The sequence below is a fragment of the Salmo salar genome, chromosome ssa01 (genome assembly GCF_905237065.1).
Source record: "Salmo salar chromosome ssa01, Ssal_v3.1, whole genome shotgun sequence".
Lineage (NCBI taxonomy): Eukaryota > Metazoa > Chordata > Actinopteri > Salmoniformes > Salmonidae > Salmo > Salmo salar.
This window is the reverse complement of record NC_059442.1, coordinates 27391953-27416970: the sequence shown is the minus strand read 5'-3', so window position 1 is coordinate 27416970 and position 25018 is coordinate 27391953. Positions and strand designations below refer to the sequence as shown.

The 25018-nt window shown below is 45.6% G+C and overlaps 1 long non-coding RNA gene across 1 annotated transcript in view; it reads right to left on the bottom strand.

Annotated features, from left to right (window-relative positions):
* Nucleotides 1-12205: 12205 nt before the first annotated feature.
* Nucleotides 12206-25018, bottom strand: part of LOC106590421 (uncharacterized) — a 63718-nt gene continuing 50905 nt past the window's right edge. The window contains exon 3 of the long non-coding RNA XR_001325048.2: nucleotides 12206-12302. This is a non-coding gene — a long non-coding RNA (uncharacterized lncRNA). The remainder of the gene's footprint in view (nucleotides 12303-25018) is intronic.

The following is a 25018-nucleotide window of genomic DNA, read 5'->3' as shown; positions in this document are numbered from 1 at the left end:
TTCAATTGGCGGACAGATAGCCTTACATTCTCCTGCAAAATGTCTTGATAAACTTGGGAATTCATTTTTCCATCGATGATAGCAAGTTGCCCAGGCCTCGAAGCAGCAAAGCAGCCCCAAACCATGATGCTTTCTCCACCATACTTTACAGTTGGGATGAGGTTTTGATGTTGGTGTGCTATGCCTTTTTTTCTCCACACAGTGTTGTGTGTTCCTTCCAAACAACACAATTTTAGTTTAATCTGTCCACAGGATATTTTGCCAGTAGCGCTGTGGAACATCCAGATGCTCTTTTGCGAACTTCAGATGTGCAGCAATGTTTTTTTTAGACAGCAGTGGCTTCTTCCGTGGTGACGTCCCATGAACACCATTCTTCTTTAGTGTTTTACGTATCATAGACTCGTCAACAGAGATGTTAGCATGTTCCAGAGATTTTTGTAAGTCTTTAGCTGACTCTCTAGGATTCTTCTTAACCTCATTGAGCATTCTGCGCTGTGCTCTTGCAGTCATCTTTGTAGGATGGCCACTCCTAAGGAGAGTAGCAACAGTGCTGAAATTTCTCCATTTATAGACAATTTGTCTTACCGTGGACTGACTTTGATAGATACTTTTGTAACCCTTTCCAGCTTCATGCAAGGCAACAATTCTTAATCTTAGGTCTTCTGAGATCTCTTTTGTTCGAGGCATGGTTCACATCAGGTAATGCTTCTTATGAATAGCAAGCTCAAATTTTGTTTTTATGGGGCAGGGTAGCTCGAACCAAAATCTCCATTCTCGTCTCATTGATTCAACTCCAGGGTAGTTGACTCCTGGCTCCAATTAGCTTTTGGAAAAGTCATTAGCCTAGGGGTTCACATTTCCAACCTACACTGTGAATGTTTAAATGATGTATTCAATATAGACAAGAAAAATACAATAATTTGTGTGTTATTAGTTTAAGCACACTGTATTTGTCTATTGTGGTGACCTAGATGAAGATCAGATCAAATTCTATGTCAAATTTAGGTAATTCCAAAAGGTTCAAATAGTTTTTCTTGCCACTGTAACTAGGCAAGTTATTTAAGAGCAAATTCTTATTTACAATGATAGCCTACCCCAGGCAAACCCTAACCCCAGATGACGCTGGGCCAATTGTGTGCGCTGCCCTATTGGACTCCCAATCACGGCCGGTTGTCATACAGCCTGGAACCGAACCAGGGTCTGTAGTGAAGCCTCTAGCACTGAGATGCAGCGCCTTAGACCGCTACGCCACTCAGGAGTATACTGTATTTATGCCCAACTTTCCATACAATGATTAATTTAATGTTCAATTAACATTAGGAATCTTAAACACATTAATAATATTATAAAACCATGTATACTCATATATCCAAGTATATTGTTATCATGTGTGTCTTCAGTACTCAATGTCCATGCCTTTAAAATATACTGCTCAAAAAAATAAAGGGAACACTTAAACAACACATCCTAGATCTGAATGAAAGAAATAATCTTATTAAATACTTTTTTCTTTACATAGTTGAATGTGCTGACAACAAAATCACACGAAAAATAATCAATGGAAATCCAATTTATCAACCCATGGAGGTCTGGATTTGGAGTCACACTCAAAATTAAAGTGGAAAACCACACTACAGGCTGATCCAACTTTGATGTAATGTCCTTTAAACAAGTCAAAATGAGGCTCAGTAGTGTGTGTGGCCTCCACGTGCCTGTATGACCTCCCTACAAGGCCTGGGCATGCTCCTGATGAGGTGGCGGATGGTCTCCTGAGGGATCTCCTCCCAGACCTGGACTAAAGCATCCGCCAACTCCTGGACAGTCTGCGGTGCAACGTGGAGTTGGTGGATGGAGCGAGACATGATGTCACAGATGTGCTCAATTGGATTCAGGTCTGGGGAAGTGCGGGCCAGTCCATAGCATCAATGCCTTCCTCTTGCAGGAACTGCTGACACACTCCAGCCACATGAGGTCTAGCATTGTCTTGCATTAGGAGGAACCCAGAGCCAACCGCACCAGCATATGGTCTCACAAGGGGTCTGGGGATCTCATCTCGGTACCTAATGGCAGTCAGGCTACCTCTGGCGAGCACATGGAGGGCTGTGCGGCCCCCCAAAGAAATGCCACCCCACACCATGACTGACCCACCGCCAAACCGGTCATGCTGGAGGATGTTGCAGGCAGCAGAACGTTCTCCATGGCGTCTCCAGACTCTGTCATGTCTGTCACATGTGCTCAGTGTGAACCTGCTTTCATCTGTGAAGAGCACAGGGCGCCAGTGGCGAATTTGCCAATCTTGGTGTTCTCTGGCAAATGCCAAACGTCCTGCACGGTGTTGGGCTGTAAGCACAACCCCCACCTGTGGACGTCGGGCCCTCATACCACCCTCATGGAGTCTGTTTCTGACACATGCACATTTGTGGCCTGCTGGAGGTCATTTTGCAGGGCTCTGGTAGTGCTTCTCCTGCTCCTCCTTGCACAAAGGCGGAGGTAGCGATCCTGCTGCTGGGTTGTTGCCCTCCTACGGCCTCCTCTACATCTCCTGATGTACTGGCCTGTCTCCTGGTAGCGCCTCCATGCTCTGGACACTACGCTGACAGACACAGCAAACATTCTTGCCACAGCTCGAATTGATGTGCCATCCTGGATGAGCTGCACTACCTGAGCCACTTGTGTGGGTTGTAGACTCCGTCTCATGCTACCACTAGAGTGAAAGCACCGCCAGCATTCAAAAGTGACCTAAACATCAGCCAGGAAGCATAGGAACTGAGGAGTGGTCTGTGGTCCCCACCTGCAGAACCACTCCTTTATTGGGGGTGTCTTGCTAATTGCCTATAATTTCCACCTGTTGTCTATTCCATTTGCACAACAGCATGTGAAATTTATTGTCAATCAGTGTTGCTTCCTAAGTGGACAGTTTGATTTCACAGAAGTGTGATTGACTTGGAGTTACATTGTGTTGTTTAAGTGTTCCCTTTATTTTTTTGAGCAGTGTATATTCATTCCAAGGGCTGTAACTGAGTTTGTGTTTAATAAATGCATTTTAATGTTTGTGATCTGAAATTAATGTTCACGTGTAACAAATTGACTCACTTCCCATACGTTTAAAAACAAACATTTCTAATGTATTTTTAACACATTCCAACACATATTACGGAATGTATTTATAATGTTTATATAAATGTATAACACAATATATGTTAAATGCATTGGAAAATGTATTGCATGTATTTCAAAATACATTCTGAAAATGCATTTGAATATATTTTCACGTGTATTTATCAATAAATTTGATAAATATATTTTCAAATGTATTTGTAAATGTCTTGTGAAATATATTAGATTTGATTGTTTTTGTAAGAAATACATCAAATGTATTTAAATTATATGGAAAATATAAAAAAATGGCCAAATCATATTGCAATGGTGACTGTCTTAGCAATGGAGCTCTTTAGCATCACATACACTTATGTCAGTCTCATTAAGACTGCAGAACTGGCAGTGTACAAGCTCAACCTTTAATAACAGAGTACAACAATAAGTGGTGGTGGGCTGAAGCCTTTAAACATGAAGTTGATAGATCCCCGTTGAGGACGGAGCAGATGTTTTTGTATATGGCAGTAAAAGATTGTTATGATGACTATAACATTTGTCGGCACCTTCAATTCTTGCACATTTTCTCATAAAAAAAAGTATATTTCAACAATCGGCCGCTCAGGCATATTTTCCGAACTACTAAACTTGGAACCAATCAGAACTCAAGTACATACACCTCGTGATGACGGCAGCCAATGGCCTGCTTCTATCTACAATGTAAACACAGCCTTTTGTGAAAACTCGAGCTGCTGTCTGATGAAGTGGAACAGATATAGTTAGCTAGCTCCCAGACTGAAATAAGAGAAATATCTGTTTTCTAGTGCACTTGAAATATGCAGCATGCAATACAAATTGTCTTGATCATATGAACTCCGCTAAACATTTTGTCAATTTATTGAAAGCTAGCCAACGTTACAGACTAGCCTAGCCAGCCACTGTAAATGCCAATTTGTGGTTCATTAGCCATCTCTCTGTCAGTGAATTCAATTGTTGAATCATGTTTTGTCAAGTAACTAGCTGTAGGGTTAAATAAACTAAGGTTACTCACGTAACCACGGTTTTAGGAGCTAGGGACTATGCTAGTCACTCAATGGGATATCCTTCTGCCTTGCAGCAGGATGAGTCGAGATATTAATTTCAGAGTAATTCCATGCCACAGGTGTGATGCGTGTGCCCCCACCCCCTATAAATACCTGGGCGCATAGCATCACTTCCTCGAGACTCTTCCCAAGGCTGCAAGGGAACCGACAGCTGGATTAGCATAGTCCCTAGCTCATAGAACCGTGGTAACGTGAGTAACCTTCGTTCTATTTCACTTGAGGGACTATGCTAGTCACTCAGTGGGATGATAATACCAGAGTAAGTCAGTTCTCGTAAGACACAGCCTAGAGCAGTGGATGCCAACATTTTTGAATCAGGATCACTTTCTGAGTCAAAATGCAAGCCGAGATCAACCGCTCAATGTTGTTCGGACATTATCGAGCATTATCAGCATAAAATATATATATACTGCTCAAAAAAATAAAGGGAACACTTAAACAACACATCCTAGATCTGAATGAAAGAAATAATCTTATTAAATACTTTTTTTCTTTACATAGTTGAATGTGCTGACAACAAAATCACACAAAAACAATCAATGGAAATCCAATTTATCAACCCATGGAGGTCTGGATTTGGAGTCACACTCAAAATTAAAGTGGAAAACCACACTACAGGTTGATCCAACTTTGATGTAATATCCTTAAAACAAGTCAAAATGAGGCTCAGTAGTGTGTGTGGCCTCCATGTGCCTGTATGACCTCCCTACAACGCCTGGGCATGCTCCTGATGAGGTGGCGGATGGTCTCCTGAGGGATCTCCTCCCAGACCTGGACTAAAGCATCCGCCAACTCCTGGACAGTCTGTGGTGCAACGTGGCATTGGTGGATGGAGCGAGACATGATGTCCCAGATGTGCTCAATTGGATTCAGGTCTGGGGAACGGGCGGACTAGTCCATAGCATCAATGCCTTCCTCTTGCAGGAACTGCTGACACACTCCAGCCACATGAGGTCTAGCATTGTCTTGCATTAGGAGGAACCCAGGGCCAACCGTACCAGCATATGGTCTCACAAGGGGTCTGAGGATCTCATCTTGGTACCTAATGGCAGTCAGGCTACCTCTGGCGAGCACATGGAGGGCTGTGCGGCCCCCCAAAGAAATGGCACCCCACACCATGACTGACCCACCGCCAAACCGGTCATGCTGGAGGATGTTGCAGGCAGCAGAACGTTCTCCATGGCGTCTCCAGACTCTGTCACGTCTGTCACGTGCTCAGTGTGAACCTGCTTTCATCTTTGAAGAGCACAGGGCAAATGCCAAACGTCCTGCACGGTGTTGGGCTGTAAGCACAACCCCCACCTGTGGGCGTCAGGCCCTCATACCACCCTCATGGAGTCTGTTTCTGACCATTTGAGCAGACACATGCACATTTGTGGCCTGCTGGAGGTCATTTTGCAGGGCTCTGGCAGTGCTTCTCCTGCTCCTCTTTGCACAAAGGTGGAGGTATCGGTCCTGCTGCTGGGTTGTTGCCCTCCTACGGCCTCCTCCACATCTCCTGATGTACTGGCCTGTCTCCTGGTAGCGCCTCCATGCTCTGGACACTACGCTGTCAGACACAGCAAACCTTCTTGCCACAGCTCGCATTGATGTGCCATCCTGGATGAGCTGCACTACCTGAGCCACTTGTGTGGGTTGTAGACTCCGTCTCATGCTACCACTAGAGTGAACGCACCGCGAGCATTCAAAAGTGACCAAAACATCAGCCAGGAAGCATAGGAACTGAGAAGTGGTCTGTGGTCCCCACCTGCAGAACCACTCCTTTATTGGGGGTGTTTGCTAATTGCCTATAATTTCCACCTGTTGTCTATTCCATTTGCACAACAGCATGTGACATTTATTGTCAATCAGTGTTGCTTCCTAAGTGGACAGTTTGATTTCACAGAAGTGTGATTGACTTGGAGTTACATTGTGTTGTTTAAGTGTTCCCTTTATTTTTTTGAGCATTGTATTTCAAAATTTGAGGTAGGCTATATGATCACACCGGTAATAGATCAGATGTTGTGTTACTTGCGAGGCATAGCTGAGTGAGCATACATTAAAAAGAAAAACATTTATTTTACTGGGCTGATGGTGCCTGCATCTGATGGTCAGTTTCAGCGGAAGCAGTGACCAGCAGACAGAGGGTCCGCCTCTCAACGTCCCTCCACTCTCCCTTTCCTCCACTGACACTGACCAAAAAGGGACACCATCTTTCAGCTGAGGGCGAAACTCGAGTCACACTGCATTATTTCTACCTCATGCACAAATTCATGTTGTTACTCATATGAACAGAGAAAGTGAAATATTCCTTGCTATAAAAGTAAAAAAATTGTGGGACTATCATTTGTTTTTCAACAGGACAATGACTCCACACACCTCCAGGCTGTGTAAGGGCTATTTTACCAAGAAGGAGAGTGATGGAAAGCTGCGTCAGATGACCTGGCCTCCACAATCACCCGACCTCAACCCAATTGAGATGATTTGTGATGAGTTGGTCTACAGAGTGAAGGAAAAGCAGCCAACAAGGAACTCCTTCAAGACTGTTTGAAAAGCATTCCAGGTGAAGCTGGTTGAGAGAATGCCAAGAGTGTGCAAAGCTGTCATCAAGACAGTGTGACTACTTTGAAGAATCAAAACAAATAAATATATTTTGATTTGTTTAACACTTTTCTGGTTACTACATGATACCATGAGTTATTTAATTTTATTTTTGATGTCTTCACTATTATTCTACAATGTAGAAATTAGTACAAGTAAAGAAAAACCTTGAATGAGTAGGTGTGTCCAAACTTTTGACTTGTACTGTAAGTATTCACAACCCTTCGCTATGACACTCCAAATTGAGCTCATGTGCATCTAATTTCCTTGAGATGTCACTACAACTTGATTGGAGTCCACCTGTAGCCACTTCAATTATTTGGACATGATTTAGAAAAAACACACCTGTCTATATAAGGTCCCACAGTTGATACTGAATGTCAGAACAGAAACTATACCATGAAGTCCAAGGAACTATCTGTAGATCTCTGAGATTTGTGATGAGAATTGTGATGAGGCATATAGCTGGGGAAGGGTTTAAAACAATTTCTAGAGTGTTGAACGTTTCCAAGACCACAGTGGCGTCCATCATTGGGAAATGGAAGAAAATATACAACTACCCAGACTGCCTAGAGCTGGCCGTCTGACCAAACTGAGCAACCGGGCAAGAAGGACCTTGGTCAGGGAGGTGACCCAATGACCGCTCTGACAGAACTACAGAGTTCCTTGGCTGAGATGGGAGAACATGCCAAAAGGACAACAGTCTCTACAGCTCTTCACCAATCTGGGCTTTATGCGAGACCAGACGGATGCCACAAAAAGGCACATGACAGCACGCCTGGAGTTTGCAGAAACTCTTTGGCATGAATGTAAAGCACTAAGAGCATTCTCATCAGTCATAGTCACAGCTGTGTACATTCCCCCTCAAGCAGACACCAAGACGGCAATCAAGGAACTTCACTGGACTATATGCAAACTGGAAACCATGCATCCTGAGGCTGCATTTATTGTAGCTGGGGATTTTAACAAAGCAAAGTCTACCTAAATTCTTCCAGCATATTGATTGCGCCATGCGCATGCGCAATACCCTCAGCCACTGCTACTCTAACTTTCACGATGCAAACAAAGCCCTCCACCACCCTACCTTCGGCAAATCCGAACACGACGCCATCTTGCTCCTTCAGTAAAAGTCCTTGAGTGGCCCAATGAAAGCCCAGACTTGAATCCCATTCCCCACCTGTGGAAATACTTGAGGATTGCTGTTCACCCCCACTTCCCATCTAACTGTATAGAGCTTGAGAAAATCTGCAAACAAAAATGGTAAAATCCCCAAATCCAGATGTGCAAAGCTGATACAGACATACACTGCTTGACCAAAAGTATGTGAATATCTGCTCATCGAACATCTCATTCCAAAATCATGGGTATTCATACGGAGTTGGTTCCCCCTTTCCTGCTATAACAGCCTCCACTCTTCTGGGAAGGCTTTCCACTAGCTGTTGAAACATCTACGGGGACTTGCTTCCATTCAGCCACAAAAGCATTATTGAGGCACAACTGAGCAAGAACACAAGTACATTAGTGTCTAGTTTGAGAAACAGACGCCTCACAAGTCCTCAACTGGCAGCTTCATTAAATAGTACCCGCAAAACACCAGTCTCAACGTCAACAGTGAAGAGGTGACTCCGGGATGCTGGCCTTCCAGGCAGAGTTCCTCTGTCCAGTGTCTGTGTTATTTTGGCCATCTTAATCTTTTATTTTTATTGGCCAGTCTGAGATATGGCTTTTTCTTTGCAACTCTGCCTAGAAGGCCTGCATCCCAGAGTCGCCTCTTCACTGTTGACGTTGAGACTGGTGTTTTGCGGGTACTATTTAATGAAGCTGCAAGTTGAGGACTTGTGAGGCGTCTGTTTCTCAAACTAGACACACTAATGTACTTGTCCTCTTGCTCAGTTGTGCACCGGGGCCTCCCATTCCTCTTTCTATTCTGGTTAGAGCCAGTTTGCGCTGTTCTGTGAAGGGAGTAGTACACAGAGTTGTAGTAGATCTTCAGTTTCTTGGCAATTTCTCACATGGAATAGCCTTCATTTCTCAGAACAAGAGTAGACTGATGAGTTTCAGAAGAAATATCTTTGTTTCTGGCCATTTTGACCCTGTAATCAAACCCACAAATGCTGATGCTCCAGATACTCGACTAGTATCTCTATCTAAAGTATCTAAAGAAGGCCAGTTTTATTGCTTCTTTAAATCAGCACAACAGTTTTCAGCTGTGCTAACATAATTACAAAAGGGTTTTCCAATGATCAATTAGCCTTAAAATGAAAAACTTGGATTAGCTAACACAACGTGCCGGGGAAGGACTGCCCGTTCCATGATCTCACCATCACGGTTGACAACTCCATTGTGTCCTCCTCCCAGAGTGCTAAGAGCCTTGGCGTGACCCTGGACAACACCCTGTCGTTGTCCGCTAACATCAAGGCGGTAACCCGATCCTGTAGGTTCATGCTCTACAACATTCACAGAGTACGACCCTGCCTTACACAGGAAGCGGCGCAAGTCCTAATCCAGGCACTTGCCATCTCCCGTCTGGATTACTGCAACTCGCTGCTGGCGGGGCTCCCTGCCTGTGCCATTAAACCCCAACAACTCATCCAGAACGCCGCAGCCCGTCTGGTGTTCAACCTTCTTAAGTTCTCTCACATCACCCCGCTCCTCCGCACACTCCACTGGCTTCCAGTTGAAGCTCGCATCTGCTACAAGACCATGGTGCTTGCCTACGGAGCTGTGAGGGAAACGGCACCTCCGTACCTTCAGGCTCTGATCAGTCCCTACACCCAAAGAAGGGCACAGCGTTCATCCACCTCTGGCCTGCTCGCCTCCCTACCTCTGCGGAAGCACAGTTCCCGCTCAGCCCAGTCAAAACTGTTCGCTGCTCTGGCACCCCAATGGTGGAACAAGCTCCCTCACGACGCCAGGACAGGGGAGTCAATCACCACCTTCCAGAGACACCTGAAACCCCACCTCTTAAGGAATACCTGGGATAGGATAAAGTAATCCTTCTAACTGCCAAAGTTTACTTGGTGACCCAAAAAATATCTCTATTGATCAATATGTAAAGAGTAATTTAAGAATCCTCTGAAAGGCCAAACTACTGTATGACATATGTCGAACCCTGTAGACTAGTGGTCATAGCCATGCATTTCTGGAATTATCAGGCATTACATTCATTGTCGCAAAAAATGCAAGTATATGTACGTGCATCTCTGGCATACATTTTAAGGTATTATATGCATTTTAGCAAAGATGCAAATGTCTGTAACTGTATTTGAAATACATTTTACATTAAGTTAAATATATAGATTTTTTTCTCCCCCTATGGGTTGGTTCTGAGAACATCTTTACACACGTTTCTGTCCTTATAATTGATCTCTGACATGTTTGTCACAACAGGAAGCAGTAACTATTTGTGAAACCTCCAGTCTGCCCATTGCTCGAGTCACTGTTAATTGAACAAGTGGCTCCTAGATTGCTGTGACAGAGGAAATGCTCTGTAGACTTGTTGTGGAGCTTAGAAATATGCCCCCCACTGTTAATCTTGTGTCTGGATGGTGAAGGAGTCAGCAGCAGTCACTTGAGAGTCGAACAATTCTCTCTACTGCTCACCAGTGGTCCAGCGTTACAAATCACATCATCAGCTGTCTGAGCACCCACAACCACCTCTTTTCCAGCAGATTGATGGCCAAATGGAGGAAAAATCAATGGATTCCTCATCAGAAAGAACCAGCTCTGTCATGTTTAGGAGTTTGATGTGCACCGCTCCAGAGTTTTCCCTAACCTGCTGCTTTCTCCTCCCGGCTCTCGGCGTGAAAGTAGTGTTTGAACACACTGACAGGAACTAAGTAGATTCTCGCCATTCTCTCTAATTACCCATTTTTATCTTGCATTTTCTCTCTCACTCCAATTTGTTTGATGGGTATCCCTGTAATGATGGTGGGTCATGAGTGGTATGCCCCAGGGAGCAAGGTGTGTAGGAGGCTGGTAAAGGTTGATTTAGAGGGTTGGCAAACAGTCATGGCATCACCTCTGAGGTGACCCTTTGGCTAACAGCAGTCAGTTTTCCTGCACTAGGATAGCCACCCACACAGCAGCTGTAGCTTCCATCAGTTCATCCGTATCAATACTCCTTTACCTCTGGAACAGGGGAGCTTTCTACACAGTGGTTGTGTGAAATAAACATCAGTGGCATTTTTCACTTTGGGGTTCCCATAATGGAAAATTCATATAAATTGACCATATGTTTGCTTACAGAGATAGTATTTGAATTGATACTTGTCACTGTATCTGTCTTAGCATTACTAGGGTTCAGTCTCTTAAAATGTAAACGCATCCTGCCTCCTGTGCTTCCAGAGTGGAGTTATTTTGAACCTCCTTTTATTTATCCTGTGCCTCCAGACAGTGACTGGGCCATTCATTCCTGTTGTGCTATGTCTGTGTGTATCTGAGCAGATCCCAGCACATCTGCTGGCTCCGCGTGCCTCCCTCTCTGCTGCCTTACAACAGCACCATTGCTTTTCATTTCTCCTGGCATTCTAATCAGAGCATTACGAGCTCCAGCGGGTGAAGTACGCAGAAAGTTGTGTTTCCTGACAGCCAGTAAAAACCTTATAATCTCCCCGATTCAAGTGGGCCATTTAAAAAAAAACACTAACTAGCGCTATCACTCAGGCCACCCCCTTCTCTTTTCCTTTAATGCCCTTTTTTATTTAATATATTGCCCATGAAAAATGAAAGACTACCGCTTCGGCGTGTAGATATTTTGTTGCTGATGATGCGAGACGAATTTCCATCACAGCTTTGTTTCCACCGGGTGAGCGGATAATCTTTTACAGCGCAGGGCGGGAGAGCGCCTCTCCCATCAATCTCCAGGGTTTATGGCCACTGCATGGTTGCATTACCCAACTAGAACACCGGCTCGCTGTGCACACTACCGGCCCACACAGGGTCAGGGGGCGCCAGGGGAGCGGCCCACTCAGGACCCATCTGGGCTCCTCTGATGGACCTGGACCCAGAGGGCACACCTCCCACCCCACTCCATCCTGCACAACAGCGGCTCACTTCTGTTCCATCACTCCTGTCATTGTTATTATGTCATTTTTCTAACAAGCTAGTCATGTCTGAGAGAGCAGTAATGTTTTCCTGCTGACAGCCCCTGTGAAACTATGTTTGCGGCACAGTCTCAGCTGCTCTTATGGAAAGCATAAAGGTGGAAAGCATAAAGTCAGCTCCAGAGGTTTCACCCCGCTGACTTCTACGAGTGAGTGTTGTGTGTTGTGGAGCAAAAGGTCCCATCTGAGTGGTGGCATCCTGCCCAGTGTGGCCCCCAGAGTGAGGCCCCTGGTGGCCCCATGGCGCTGTGGTGCCTGGCAGGGGTGGAGCATCGTCTCTCCCCCTGGCCTCCACTCCTCCGCACCCCACTGCCCTGCTGCTTACCTGCTCGCCTGCCAGCCGCATGCCTCCCTGCCTCCCTGCCGCTGCTCTCCTCTCTGCCCGTGGAGACACCGCTGCTCTGATTGACAATAATGGGAACTGGCAGAATCGATGGGAAACAAGAGAGGGGGGTGTGTGTGAGATTCTCCCGGAGCTCCCAGTCACAGACCAGGGGCTCTGGCACGGCTCACCTGTCATCCCTGCACCTCCCCGGATTAAGGCCTGTGACAGGGGGACGGGCTGAAGAGAGGCTGTGTACTTGTCATTGTCACTGACAGCATAGAAATAGAGCATACCCGGTACACTTACACGTCTTCTTACGAGGCTAGAATTTTTTTTCTTCTGTTATTTATTTCACCTTTATTTAACCAGGTAAGCTAGTTGAGAACAAGTTCTCATTTGCAACTGCGACCTGGTCAAGATAAAGCGTAGCCATTCGACAAATACAACAACACAGAGTTACACATGGAATAAACAAAAGATACAGTCAATAATACAGTAGAACAAAAGAAAACAAAAAGTCTATATACAGTGAGTGCAAATGAGCATTTACTAGCTCTACTGTCTACTCTAAAATCACATGGGCAATCATTTCTCAAAAACATTTCCAAAAAAGGAAAATGTATAGAATGTCATTTACAGTATTTCTTTTTTCATATAAACAGCTTCTATCTTATGTGTCATTTTGGAGAAAAGACTGCCAATAGTATCTTATATCCCGATAAAAATATATGTTTACTGTGCTCACAAGAGTGGAATATTGTCTGTGTGTCTGTGTGTGTGTGTTGGTAGCAGAACGAGGGCAGGTGTCGTGACAGGGGGCACTCCATTCTCTAATTGATCGGCAAAAGATGCACATGAAGAAGACGTTAAAGTGAAATGAAGTCATAACAGTGAATTGAGACATTTATTAGGTCAGACGAAAGGCCCTCAGAAACGTTGAGATTGTTTATTGATTTTTGTGTTTTGGCTGGCTGCGCCGGAGTAATCGTTTGGGCTGCTGCTGCTGCCACTGGAGCTACCGGCCGGCCCGGGCCTGGGGCTGGGGTACAGCCAATCGTACGGTGGGACCCTGGACTGAGACTTCCACCCAAAGTGAGATACTTAAACCATGATAACGCAATATGACTGTAGTCATCCCCATCTCATACTGACTTTAGCCCATTTAGCCTTGTCCAGCTGACCACAATATAACACCTTCACTAATAGGGTAATGTTGTAGGGCGGTTAGTGTTGGGCAGGTCGCTGGTTCAAATACCTGAACCGACAAGGTGCAAATCTGTCAATGTGCCCTTGAGCAAGGCATATAACCCTAATTTGCGCCATGGTCACTGTACTACTATGGCTGACCCTGTAAAACAACACATTTCACTGCCCCTATCCAGTGTATGAGACAATAAAACATACACTGAGTGTATGAAACATTAAGGACACATGCTCTATCCATGACATACACTGACCAGGTGAATCCAGGTGAAAGCTATGCTCCCTTCTTGATGTCACTTGTTAAATCCACTTCAATCTCAATCAGAATATATGAAGGGGAAGAGACATGTTAAAGAATGATTTTTAATCCTTGAGACAATTGAGACATGGATTATGTATGTGTGCCATTCAGAGGGTGAATGGGCAAGGCAAAATATTTAAGTGCCTTTGAACGGGGTATGGTAGTAGGTGCCAGGCACACCGGTTTGTGTCAAGAACTGCAATGCTGCTAGGTTTTTCACGCTCAACAGTTTCCCAGTGTGAATCAAGAATGGTCCACCACCCAAAGGACATCCAGCCAACTTGACACAACTGTGGGAAGCATTGGAGTCAACAGGACCAGCATCTTTGTGTACTGTATATATATATTTTATGACAGACATCTTTAGAGATAGATATGTGTATAGACGTGTGGAGCCTTGTTGGGAGCTGGTGTAGACGGTCTGTTGTTCCTGTGCTTGACTGATAGAGGGGAGTTCTCCCTCAGGGGACACATTGAGGTCTCTGACAGACGGCATCTTCAGGCTGTGCTTGACACAAACAGGTTGTACATTACGTGTGTGTGTGTGTGTGTGTGTGTGTGTGTGTGTGTGTGTGTGTGTGTGTGTGTGTGTGTGTGTGTGTGTGTGTGTGTGTGTGTGTGTGTGTGTGTGTGTGTGTTTACTTCGGCATCTGTGACTTTTTGTTCTGGGAAACAGGTTCATGCAAATTATCAGATGCAGCTACAATGTCCAAAAGGTAAACAGAATAATGTAAATTCTCAGATGCAGCTACAATGCCCAAAAGGTCAATTAAAATGTATACTGAAAGCAGTACGTGAGCAGAGTTCCATGGCATTGGTATGAAATTGATTGACCCAGCATGAATAAAGGAAAAAAAATAGATCACACAAAGAATCACTTTCTAATCATGCTATCATCATAGAAATGCCCTCGATTGGAGGGATCCTCAGTCTCACACAAGCAGCCCCTATAGGGGAGCAGTAAAGATAAGGAATAAGATGATTTCACCCACTCACCCCTCCCTGGTTGGCTGAATGTGCTGAGGGGTGCTGGGCTGGTGAGTGTTAGGCAGAGTTCACCCATACTCGTGACATCAATCTGCCTGTTCTTTATTAGACGGGGCAGTGAGCTGTAACTGACTGCATTGTCCACAGATGGACTGGGGCCCATAGCACACGGGACCCTGGTCAACCACCCTGACAATACAATCAATAACCACACACTCATTACGGGCTGGGGCCGGCCTGCCTGCCTGCTTCGTGGAGCCTACCTCTTTCCCTGCCTGTCTCTCCCTCACTATCTTCTGTCTCATTCTCTTGTTCTCTGCCTGTCTCTCCCTCACCATCTTCTGTCTCATTCTATTGTTCTCTGCCTGTCTCTCCCTCACTATCTTCTGTCTCCTTCTCTTGTTCTCTGCCTGTCTCTCCCTCACTATCTTCTGTCTCATTCTCTTGTTCTCTGCCTGTCTCTCCCTCACTATCTTCTGTCTCCTTCTCTTGTTCTCTGCCTGTCTCTCCCTCACTATCTTCTGTCTCATTCTCTTGTTCTCTGCCTGTCTCTCCCTCACTATCTTCTGTCTCCTTCTCTTGTTCTCTGCCTGTCTCTCCCCTCACTATCTTCTGTCTCCTTCTCTTGTTCTCTGCCTGTCTCTCCCTCACTATCTTCTGTCTCCTTCTCTTGTTCTCTGCCTGTCTCTCCCTCACCATCTTCTGTCTCATTCTCTTGTTCTCTGCCTGTCTCTCCCTCACTATCTTCTGTCTCCTTCTCTTGTTCTCTGCCTGTCTCTCCCTCACTATCTTCTGTCTCCTTCTCTTGTTCTCTGCCTGTCTCTCCCTCACTATCTTCTGTCTCCTTCTCTTGTTCTCTGCCTGTCTCTCCCTCACTATCTTCTGTCTCATTCTCTTGTTCTCTGCCTGTCTCTCCCTCACTATCTTCTGTCTCATTCTCTTGTTCTCTGCCTGTCTCTCCCTCACTATCTTCTGTCTCCTTCTCTTGTTCTCTGCCTGTCTCTCCCTCACCATCTTCTGTCTCCTTCTCTTGTTCTCTGCCTGTCTCTCCCTCACTATCTTCTGTCTCATTCTCTTGTTCTCTGCCTGTCTCTCCCTCACTATCTCCTGTCTCCTTCTCTTGTTCTCTGCCTGTCTCTCCCTCACTATCTTCTGTCTCCTTCTCTTGTTCTCTGCCTGTCTCTCCCTCACCATCTTCTGTCTCATTCTCTTGTTCTCTGCCTGTCACTTTCTTTCCCTTTCCCTGTCCCTTTTTCTCTTTGTAACCTATCATTCTCTTGCTCAACATTTATACAATTTTTGCTATAAGACATACCTTTTTCTCTTTCTCTCTCTCTATGTAGGAAACTATAGGTAGAAAATGATGAGGGACGTAGAAGCTGATAGAAGCATTTTATAGAGATGGCAGCTGCAGTCTCACTACTGTTGGGACTCTTTTTTCCTGGATCTGCGAGGCAGGTTGGACAGTAACACCCTGTGATCCTGGTTGGAGCCCAGGGCCTATAAATGGTCATGCCCTCAAGGTGTCTTCCTCAATCATGGACACTCTTACTGACAGTTGTGGCTGCCTTGTGTGATGTATTTTTGTCTCTACCTTCTTGCCCTTTGTGCTGTTGTCTGTGCCCAATAATGTTTGTAACATATGTGCTGCTATCATGTTGTGTTGCTACCATGTTGTTGTTACTTTGTGTTGCAACCATGCTGTATTGTCATGTGTTGCTGCCTTGCTATGTTTTTGTCTTAGGTCTCTCTTTATGTAGTGTTGAGTTGGCTCTTCAAATCAAATCAAAGTTTATTTGTCACGTGCGCCGAATACAACAGGTGTAGACCTTACAGTAAAATGCTTACTTACAGGCTCTAACCAACAGTGCAAAAAAGGTATTAGGTGAACAATAGGTTAGTAAGAAATAAAACAACAGTAAAAAGTAGGTGAAAAATAACAGTAGCGAGGCTATATACAGTAGCGAGGCTATATACAGTAGCGAGGCTATAACAGTAGAGGCCACATACAGACACCGGTTAGTCGGGCCAATTGAGGTGTATGTACATGTAGATATGGTTAAAGTGACTATGCATATATGATAAACATAGAATAGCAGCAGCATAAAAGAGGGGTTGGGGGGGGCACACAATGCCAATAGTCCGGGTAGCCATTTGATTACCTGTTCAGGAGTCTTATGGCTTGTGGGTAAAAACTGTTGAGAAGCCTTTTTGTCCTAGACTTGGCATTCCGGTACTGCTTGTCATGTGGTAGTAGAGAGAACAGTCTATGACTGGGGTGGCTGGGGTCTCACAATTTTTAGGGCCTTCCTCTGACACCGCCTGGTGTAGAGGTCCTGGATGGCAGGCAGCTTAGCCCCAGTGATGTACTGGGCCGTACGCACTACCCTCTGTTGTGCCTTGCGGTCAGAGGCCGAGCAATTGCCGTACCAGGCAGTGATGCAACCAGTCAGGATGTTCTCAATGTTGCAGCTGTAGAACCTTTTGAGGATCTGACCTCCTCCCTGACCTCCTCCCTGTAGGCTGTCTCGTCATTGTCGGTGATCAGGCATAGCACTGTTGTGTCGTCTGCAAACTTAATGATGGTGTTGGAGTCGTGCCTGGCCATGCAGTCGTGGGTGAACAGGGAGTACAGGAGGGGACTGAGCATGCACCCCTGGGGGGCCCCAGCGTTGAGGATCAGCGTGGCAGATGTGTTGCTACCTACCCTCACCACCTGGGGGCGACCTGTCAGGAAGTCCAGGATCCAGTTGCAGAGGGAGGTGTTTAGTCCCAGGATCCTTAGCTTAGTGATGAGCTTTGAGGGTACTATGGTGTTGAACGCTGAGCTGTAGTCAATGAATAGCATTCTCACATAGGTGTTCCTTTTGTCCAGGTGGGAAAGGGCAGTGTGGAGTGCAATAGAGATTGCATCATCTGTGGATCTGTTTGGGCGGTATGCAAATTTGAGTGGGTCTTGGGTTTCTGAGATAATGGTGTTGATGTGAGCCATTACCAACCTTTCAAAGTACTTCATGGCTACGGACGTGAGTGCTACGGGTCTGTAGTCATTTAGGCAGGTTGCCTTCGGGTACTTAGGCACAGGGACTGTGGTCTGCTTGAAACATGTTGGTATTACAGACTCAATCAGGGACATGTTGAAAATGGCAGTGAAGACACCTGCCAGTTGGTCAGCACATGCCCGGAGCACACGTCCTGGTAATCCGTCTGGCCCCCAGCCTTGTGAATGTTGGCCTGTTTAAAGGTCTTACTCACGTCGGCTACGGAGAGCGTGATCACACAGTCGTCCAGAACAGCTGATGCTCTCATGCATGCCTCTGTGTTGCTTGCCTCGAAGCGAGCATAGAAGTGATTTGGCTCATCTGGTAGGCTCGTGTCACTGGGCCGCTAGCGGCTGTGCTTCCCTTTGTAGTCTGTAATAGTTTGCAAGCTCTGCCACATAAGACGAGCGTCGGAGCCGGTGTAGTACGATTCGATCTTAGCCCTGTATTGATGCTTTGCCTGTTTGATGGTTTGTCGGAGGACATAGCAGGATTTCTAGAGTCCCGCACCTTGAAAGCGGCAACTCTACCCTTTAGCTCAGTGCGAATGTTGCCTGTAATCCATGGCTTCTGGTTGGGGTATGTACGTACTGTCACTGTGGGGACGACGTCCTCGATGCACTTATTGATAAAGCCAGTGACTGATGTGGTGTACTCCTCAATGCCATCAGAAGAATCCCGGAACATGTTCCAGTCTGTGATAGCAAAACAGTCCTGTAGTTTAGCATCTGCTTCATCTGGCCACTTTTTTATAGACCGAGTCACTGGTGCTTCCTGCTTTAATTTTTGCTTGTAAGCAGGAATCAGGAGGATAGAATTGTGGTCGGATTTACCAAATGGAGGGCGAGGGAGAGCTTTGTACGTGTCTGTGTGTGGAGTACAGGTGATCTAAAAAAATGTTTTCTCTGGTTGCACAGTTAACATGTTGATAGAAATTAGGTAGAACTGATTTAAGTTGCCCTGCATTAATGTCTCCGGCCACTAGGAGCGTCGCCTCTGGGTGAGCGGTTTCCTGTTTGCTTATTTCCTTAAACAGCTGACTGAGTGCGGTCTTAGTGCCAGCATCCGTCTGTGGTGGTAAATAAACAGCCACGAAAAGTATAGCTGAAAACTCTCTAGGCAATTAGTGTGGTCTGCAATTTATCACAAGATACTCTACTTCTTTAGAGACGTGTTTAGATTTTGTGCACCAGCTGTTCTATATTGCCGGTGCAGCGTATATCCCGCTAGCTGAATATCCATGTCATCATTCAGCCACAATTCCGTGAAACATAAGATATTACAGTTTTTGATGTCCCGTTGGTAGGATATTCGTTATCGTATCTCGTCTAATTTATTGTCCAATGATTGCACGTTGGTGAGTAATATTGACGGTAACGGCAGCTTTCCCACTCGCCTTCTGCGGGTCCTAACGAGGCACCCCGCTCTGTGTCCTCCGTACCTGCATCTCTTCCTCTTGCCAATAACTGGGATGTCAGTCCTGTGGGGTGTTTGGAGAATGTCCTGTGCGTCCTGCTTGTTGAAGGAAAAATCTTTGTCTAATCCGAGGTGAGTGATCGCTGTCCTGATATCTAGAAGCTATTATTTGCCGTAAGATACGGTTGCAGAATCATTATGTACAAAATAAGTTACAAATAACGCAACAAAAAACACATAGTAGCACAATTGGTTGGGCGCCCGTAAAACTGCTGCCATTTCTTCCGGCGCCACTTTTGTTGTGATGTGTGTTTTGTCCTATATTTATATAGTATTTAAAAAGAAAATATTATCCCAGGCCCCCGTCCCCGCAGGAGGCCTTTTGCCTTTTGGTAGGCCGTCATTGTAAATAAGAATTTGTTCTTAACTGACTTGCCTAGTTGAATAAAGGTTCAATTTAAAAAAAATCTACATTTTATGAAGCATATTAAGAGGAGGTTATAAATCCTCCCAATTAGCTCTGTCCATCAGTCCCCTTAATTGGTGTGTCGTGACTGGCTAGGGGATGACCTTGTGTACCAGAGGTAAGATCGACGAGGAGGCCAGGTCTGGATGGAAAGCTATGTGGGAGTGGGGGGCTACTTTCCATCTACTTTAGGTAACAGTTACACTATGGGACTGTCATCTTTTATGTGGTTTATTGTAAATGTTCAGACCAGATGTGACACGTAGTACAGAAGGTCCATAGTTCCCTCTATTTTGGCAGTTACCTGTACATTCCCTGTGATCGGTGGGCACAGGTGTTCTGTTTAATGGGTCCCTCTCATTCTGTACCCCTTTCTCGCTCTCTTTCTCTCCAGCCCTCTCTCCCCCCACTCCATCTATTGTGGCTTTGGCCACCACACCTCCCCTCTCTCAACACCTCAGTCAACCACCCCTCTGTGGCCAGTCAAACATGAGACCCCAGCTTCCGCTATTAACATCCACTATCCGATGACACCGCTGCGCTGGAGAGGAAATAGAGAGGCCATTTGTCTATGGAGAGATCCCTGTCCTTGCACTTCAACAGACAGACAGAGAAACCAGCACTGGCCTTTATGTGCCCTTAGAATTTCTCTCTCTCTCTCTCTCTCTCTCTCTCTCTCTCTCTCTCGAAATTAAGAAGGGAAGCAGAGTTAACCCCGTGTTTGGGGGAGAAGAGTTCCCCCATCACGCTGAGAGCTGCAGACTGTCCAGAGATAATTCAGTCATCAGGCTTTGAACTGTAGACATCCACAAGGAGAATTAACCCGGGGATGGACCAGTGCTTTGGGGAAGGGGGTGAGAGGGGGAAACTGGAGGGGACAGGTGTGCCACAAGGAGTTCATTAAAGGTCCAAGCCAGCTTGCTACAGCAAGAAAAGAATAATCCTGCAGCAACAGAAAATGTGATTAGTGTACATTTTTATAGGGGTTGATCAAGTCTCAAGTGGAAATGACAAACTTCAGAAGCCTTTTTAAACCTCAAATACACTACATGTTTTACATTTCCTGCATTGCATTAAGGTTCTCCTGCAACAGGGTGATCAAATTAAGAACCTACATCGGTAGGACCCAGTGCAGGTGGAAGTGTACTTGTGTATGAAGTATAAACAGCTTAAAAATGTATAAAACCATCAAATGAATAGTAACAAAAAGATGTCAATGAGTATTGAATGCCTTTAAGATAACAGGCACTTATCTCATGAAAAATGTATGATGTGCAAATTGTATTCAGCAGAGAGATTAGCTGTTATCCAGTTAACTAAAGAGAAGGATGATTTCCCAATTTTTATTTAATTTGAATATTGATCTCCTTAATCTGCTTTTGTAAATAAACCTCCTTCCTGCAGCTGACAGTCCATCTGTACGTGCTGAGTGGCTTTCTGTAAGCACCCTGTCTCTGTAAGCACCCCCCCCTGCATTTTATGAATGCAAAAAGATGGGGAGAGGAAATTAATTTGCAATAAACATCTTGACAGAGTGGCTTTTGTTTTGGCCAAGGCACATGGTCCTCCTCAGTATCTGTCCAGGTGTTTTGGTCTGTGACCCCCCTCCATCCCAGCCCCATGCTCCAGGGCAGGGTGCACCATGAAAGGCCTCGGGTGTCCCATCAAAGGGCCCATTGAGTCCGGACCACGGCCACGGGCAGGACAGAGGGGCCACAGTGTCAGCCCTGGAAACGTGACACCCTCCGACAGCGGCCCACACGGCCCACTCCAGGGCATGTTGACAGCCTGGCAAAAGCAGATCAGTGGGAATACTCTCATTCACTCCTACCTCTTCATCTCCCTGGTTGGCCCTGGTGCCCAAATCAGAGAGAGCGGGAGAGAGAGACAGAGAGACAGAGAGACAGAGAGAGAGAGAGAGAGAGAGATTTACAGAGGGAGAGGATGTAGCAGAAAACAGAGTGAAGTGAAATGGGCCCAGAGATAGAAAGGAGAGATACATTGGAACTTCAAACGTCGGATGGGATGAACCCCGGGACAGGTGTGGCAGGAGGTAGAGATACTGTACAGGAGGAAGTGTTGGGCTCTACACAGCGCTATCTACATGGACTCTGTCCCTCATCCTCTGTGTAACTCAACCACTGTTCCTCTGCTTCTAACAGAATCATAATGTCACTGTACTGTTCACCTACCCCTGTCCCAAACACACTCCTTTATCATGACTTCCTCTGACCTGCAGGTAACATACATCATTGACATGTAATACAGACAATACTAGCAAGGTGTTTTGCAAGGTGTTTTGGAATACCCATTCAAGCCATTGAATAATGGCCTCGCAGAACCTGAATTAAAATGGAATGACTGGATTTACTGGATGTGTTGCATTGTTAATGCTTTAACACTTTCTGTTTATTGATCGATCGGTTTATTTCATATCTGTTTTTTGTCTTTATATTGAAAAGTTTAAGATCTTCTGCACTGCACTGGATCTTATCTAATCCTCTGAATGTCATTCCTCTGCCGATAAAAACAAATAAAACAAGTGTTTTTAATAAAGTGTAATAAAATTTTTACTTGGGAGTCTCTCAAATTAGCAGTAGCTGGGTCATGACAGGGGTGCTGTTCTCATCAGTGCTCTCAAATAAGCCTCACCTGTCGGGTAGTTAAAGAGCATGCAGGCCCTCAATCACCCTGTAGCGAGCAGTGGACAGGTTTGTATTAATAGAGAGGAGGAAGGTGAAACCATGCCTAACCAGGACAATGCTTTATGTTGTGTTCTGTCTTATCCATGTGATTTACAATATACACTGCTCAAAAAAATAAAGGGAACACTTAAACAACACAATGTAACTCCAAGTCAATCACACTTCTGTGAAATCAAACTGTCCACTTAGGAAGCAACACTGATTGACAATAAATGTCACATGCTGTTGTGCAAATGGAATAGACAACAGGTGGAAATTATAGGGAATTAGCAGGTGGGGACCACAGACCACTTCTCAGTTCCTATTCTTCCTAGCTGATGTTTTGGTCACTTTTGAATGCTGGCGGTGCTTTCACTCTAGTGGTAGCATGAGACGGAGTCTACAACCCACACAAGTGGCTCAGGTAGTGCAGCTCATCCAGGATGGCACATCAATGCGAGCTGTGGCAAGAAGGTTTGCTGTGTCTGTCAGCGTAGTGTCCAGAGCATGGAGGCGCTACCAGGAGACAGGTCAGTACATCAGGAGACGTGGAGGAGGCCGTAGGAGGGCAACAACCCAGCAGCAGGACCGCTACCTCCGCCTTTGTGCAAGGAGGAGCAGGAGAAGCACTGCCAGAGCCCTGCAAAATGACCTCCAGCAGGCCACAAATGTGCATGTGTCTGCTCAAACGGTCAGAAACAGACTCCATGAGGGTGGTATGAGGGCCCGACGTCCACAGGTAGGGGTTGTGCTTACAGCCCAACACCTTGCAGGACGTTTGGCTTTTGCCAGAGAACATCAAGATTGGCAAATTCGCCACTGGCGCCCTGTGCTCTTCTCAGATGAAAGCAGGTTCACACTGAGCACGTGACAGACGTGACAGAGTCTGGAGACGCCATGGAGAACATTCTGCTGCCTGCAACATCCTCCAGCATGACCGGTTTGGCGGTGGGTCAGTCATGGTGTGGGGTGGCATTTCTTTGGGGGGCCGCACAGCCCTCCATGTGCTCGCCAGAGGTAGCCTGACTGCCATTAGGTACCGAGATGAGATCCTCAGACCCCTTGTGAGACCATATGCTGGTGCGGTTGGCCCTGGGTTCCTCCTAATGCAAGACAATGCTAGACCTCATGTGGCTGGAGTGTGTCAGCAGTTCCTGCAAGAGGAAGGCATTGATGCTATGGACTGGCCCGCCCGTTCCCCAGACCTGAATCCAATTGAGCACATCTGGGACATCATGTCTCGCTCCATCCACCAACGCCACGTTGCACCACAGACTGTCCAGGAGTTGCACCACAGACTGTCCGCCACCTCATCAGGAGCATGCCCAGGCGTTGTAGTGAGGTCATACAGGCACGTGGAGGCCACACACACTACTGAGCCTCATTTTGACTTGTTTTAAGGACATTAACATCAAAGTTGGATCAGCCTGTAGTGTGGTTTTCCACTTTAATTTTGAGTGTGACTCCAAATCCAGACCTCCATGGTTTGATAAATTGGATTTCCATTGATTATTTTTGTGTGATTTTGTTGTCAGCACATTCAACTATGTAAAGAAAAAAGTATTTAATAAGATTATTTCTTTCATTCAGATCTAGGATGTGTTGTTTAAGTGTTCCCTTTATTTTTTTGAGCAGTATATTTGGTTTTAACACTGTTAATAAAACAGGTATTTGTTTTAAATAAAATAACATGTTAAGACCATTAAAATGGAATATAAAAACTCTGGCCTTTATTGTTTTATTTACCAGAAGAAAAAAAAAACATAAATTCTATTAATTTGACCCTACATTTGACATATCCATACACCTGATTTTCCAACCCTGAATACAATATGATTATAACGGCCCTGCCGCTCAATCTCATCACCTTTTAAAAAAAGAAACCTTCAATAATAACTGTGTTGTTTGTGGTGACACCCTAAGCCATGTTTGTTGTTTTGTAATATATTACAACAGCAGAGAGAGGCAGTTGTTTGTGCTCTGCACCTGCACCAACCATTCACCCAGGGGTCTATAAATCCCACCGCTGTGGTGAATCACAGGAGGAATGTTCCATGTTCCATGGGGTCACCTGTCCCCCGTCTTGCTACCCTGCCACCCCACTGTCCGGGTGCAGTGGTGCTTTGATTGGCTGCCCCTCAACAGGCCTGTAGATTCCACCCCTGATCCCCGCATTCCCCCTGGGCTCTCTCTCTTCCTGCTCCCCTCTGCCACGTGCCAGGGAGCTGTGCATATACAAATCACTATGGCCTTGTTAGCATAGTTTAGTGAAGATGTCAGCTTTACGAGGCCTGGGATGCTTGTTATGCATGTCAGGGCCGCGAGGGGAGGGGCTGACCCACCAAGGGAGAGAAGGGGGGCACACCAGCACTGCACTGTAAATTTAGGGCTGACTGAGGCATGGAGCCTGTTCCTTCACAGCAATGAAATGACAGACCTGTCCCCATACCCTGGCCCTATGAACACATGCTGTGCTTTGTGATGTAGCCCTTCCCTGCAGTCAAATTACCTAGTGGCCTCATGGGTGGAATGTTATTAATATTTTTCATAATTTCATAATTAATAAACTTAGTTTTTTTTTATCTGCTAAAAATACGGTTTCTGTAAAACGGTTTTGTTATATTTCAGTCTTCTGTGATGTATATAAAGTGTAATATTGGGATGCAAACTCAAAATGTAATACATTTCAACTCTATATCTGACATTGTACAGGT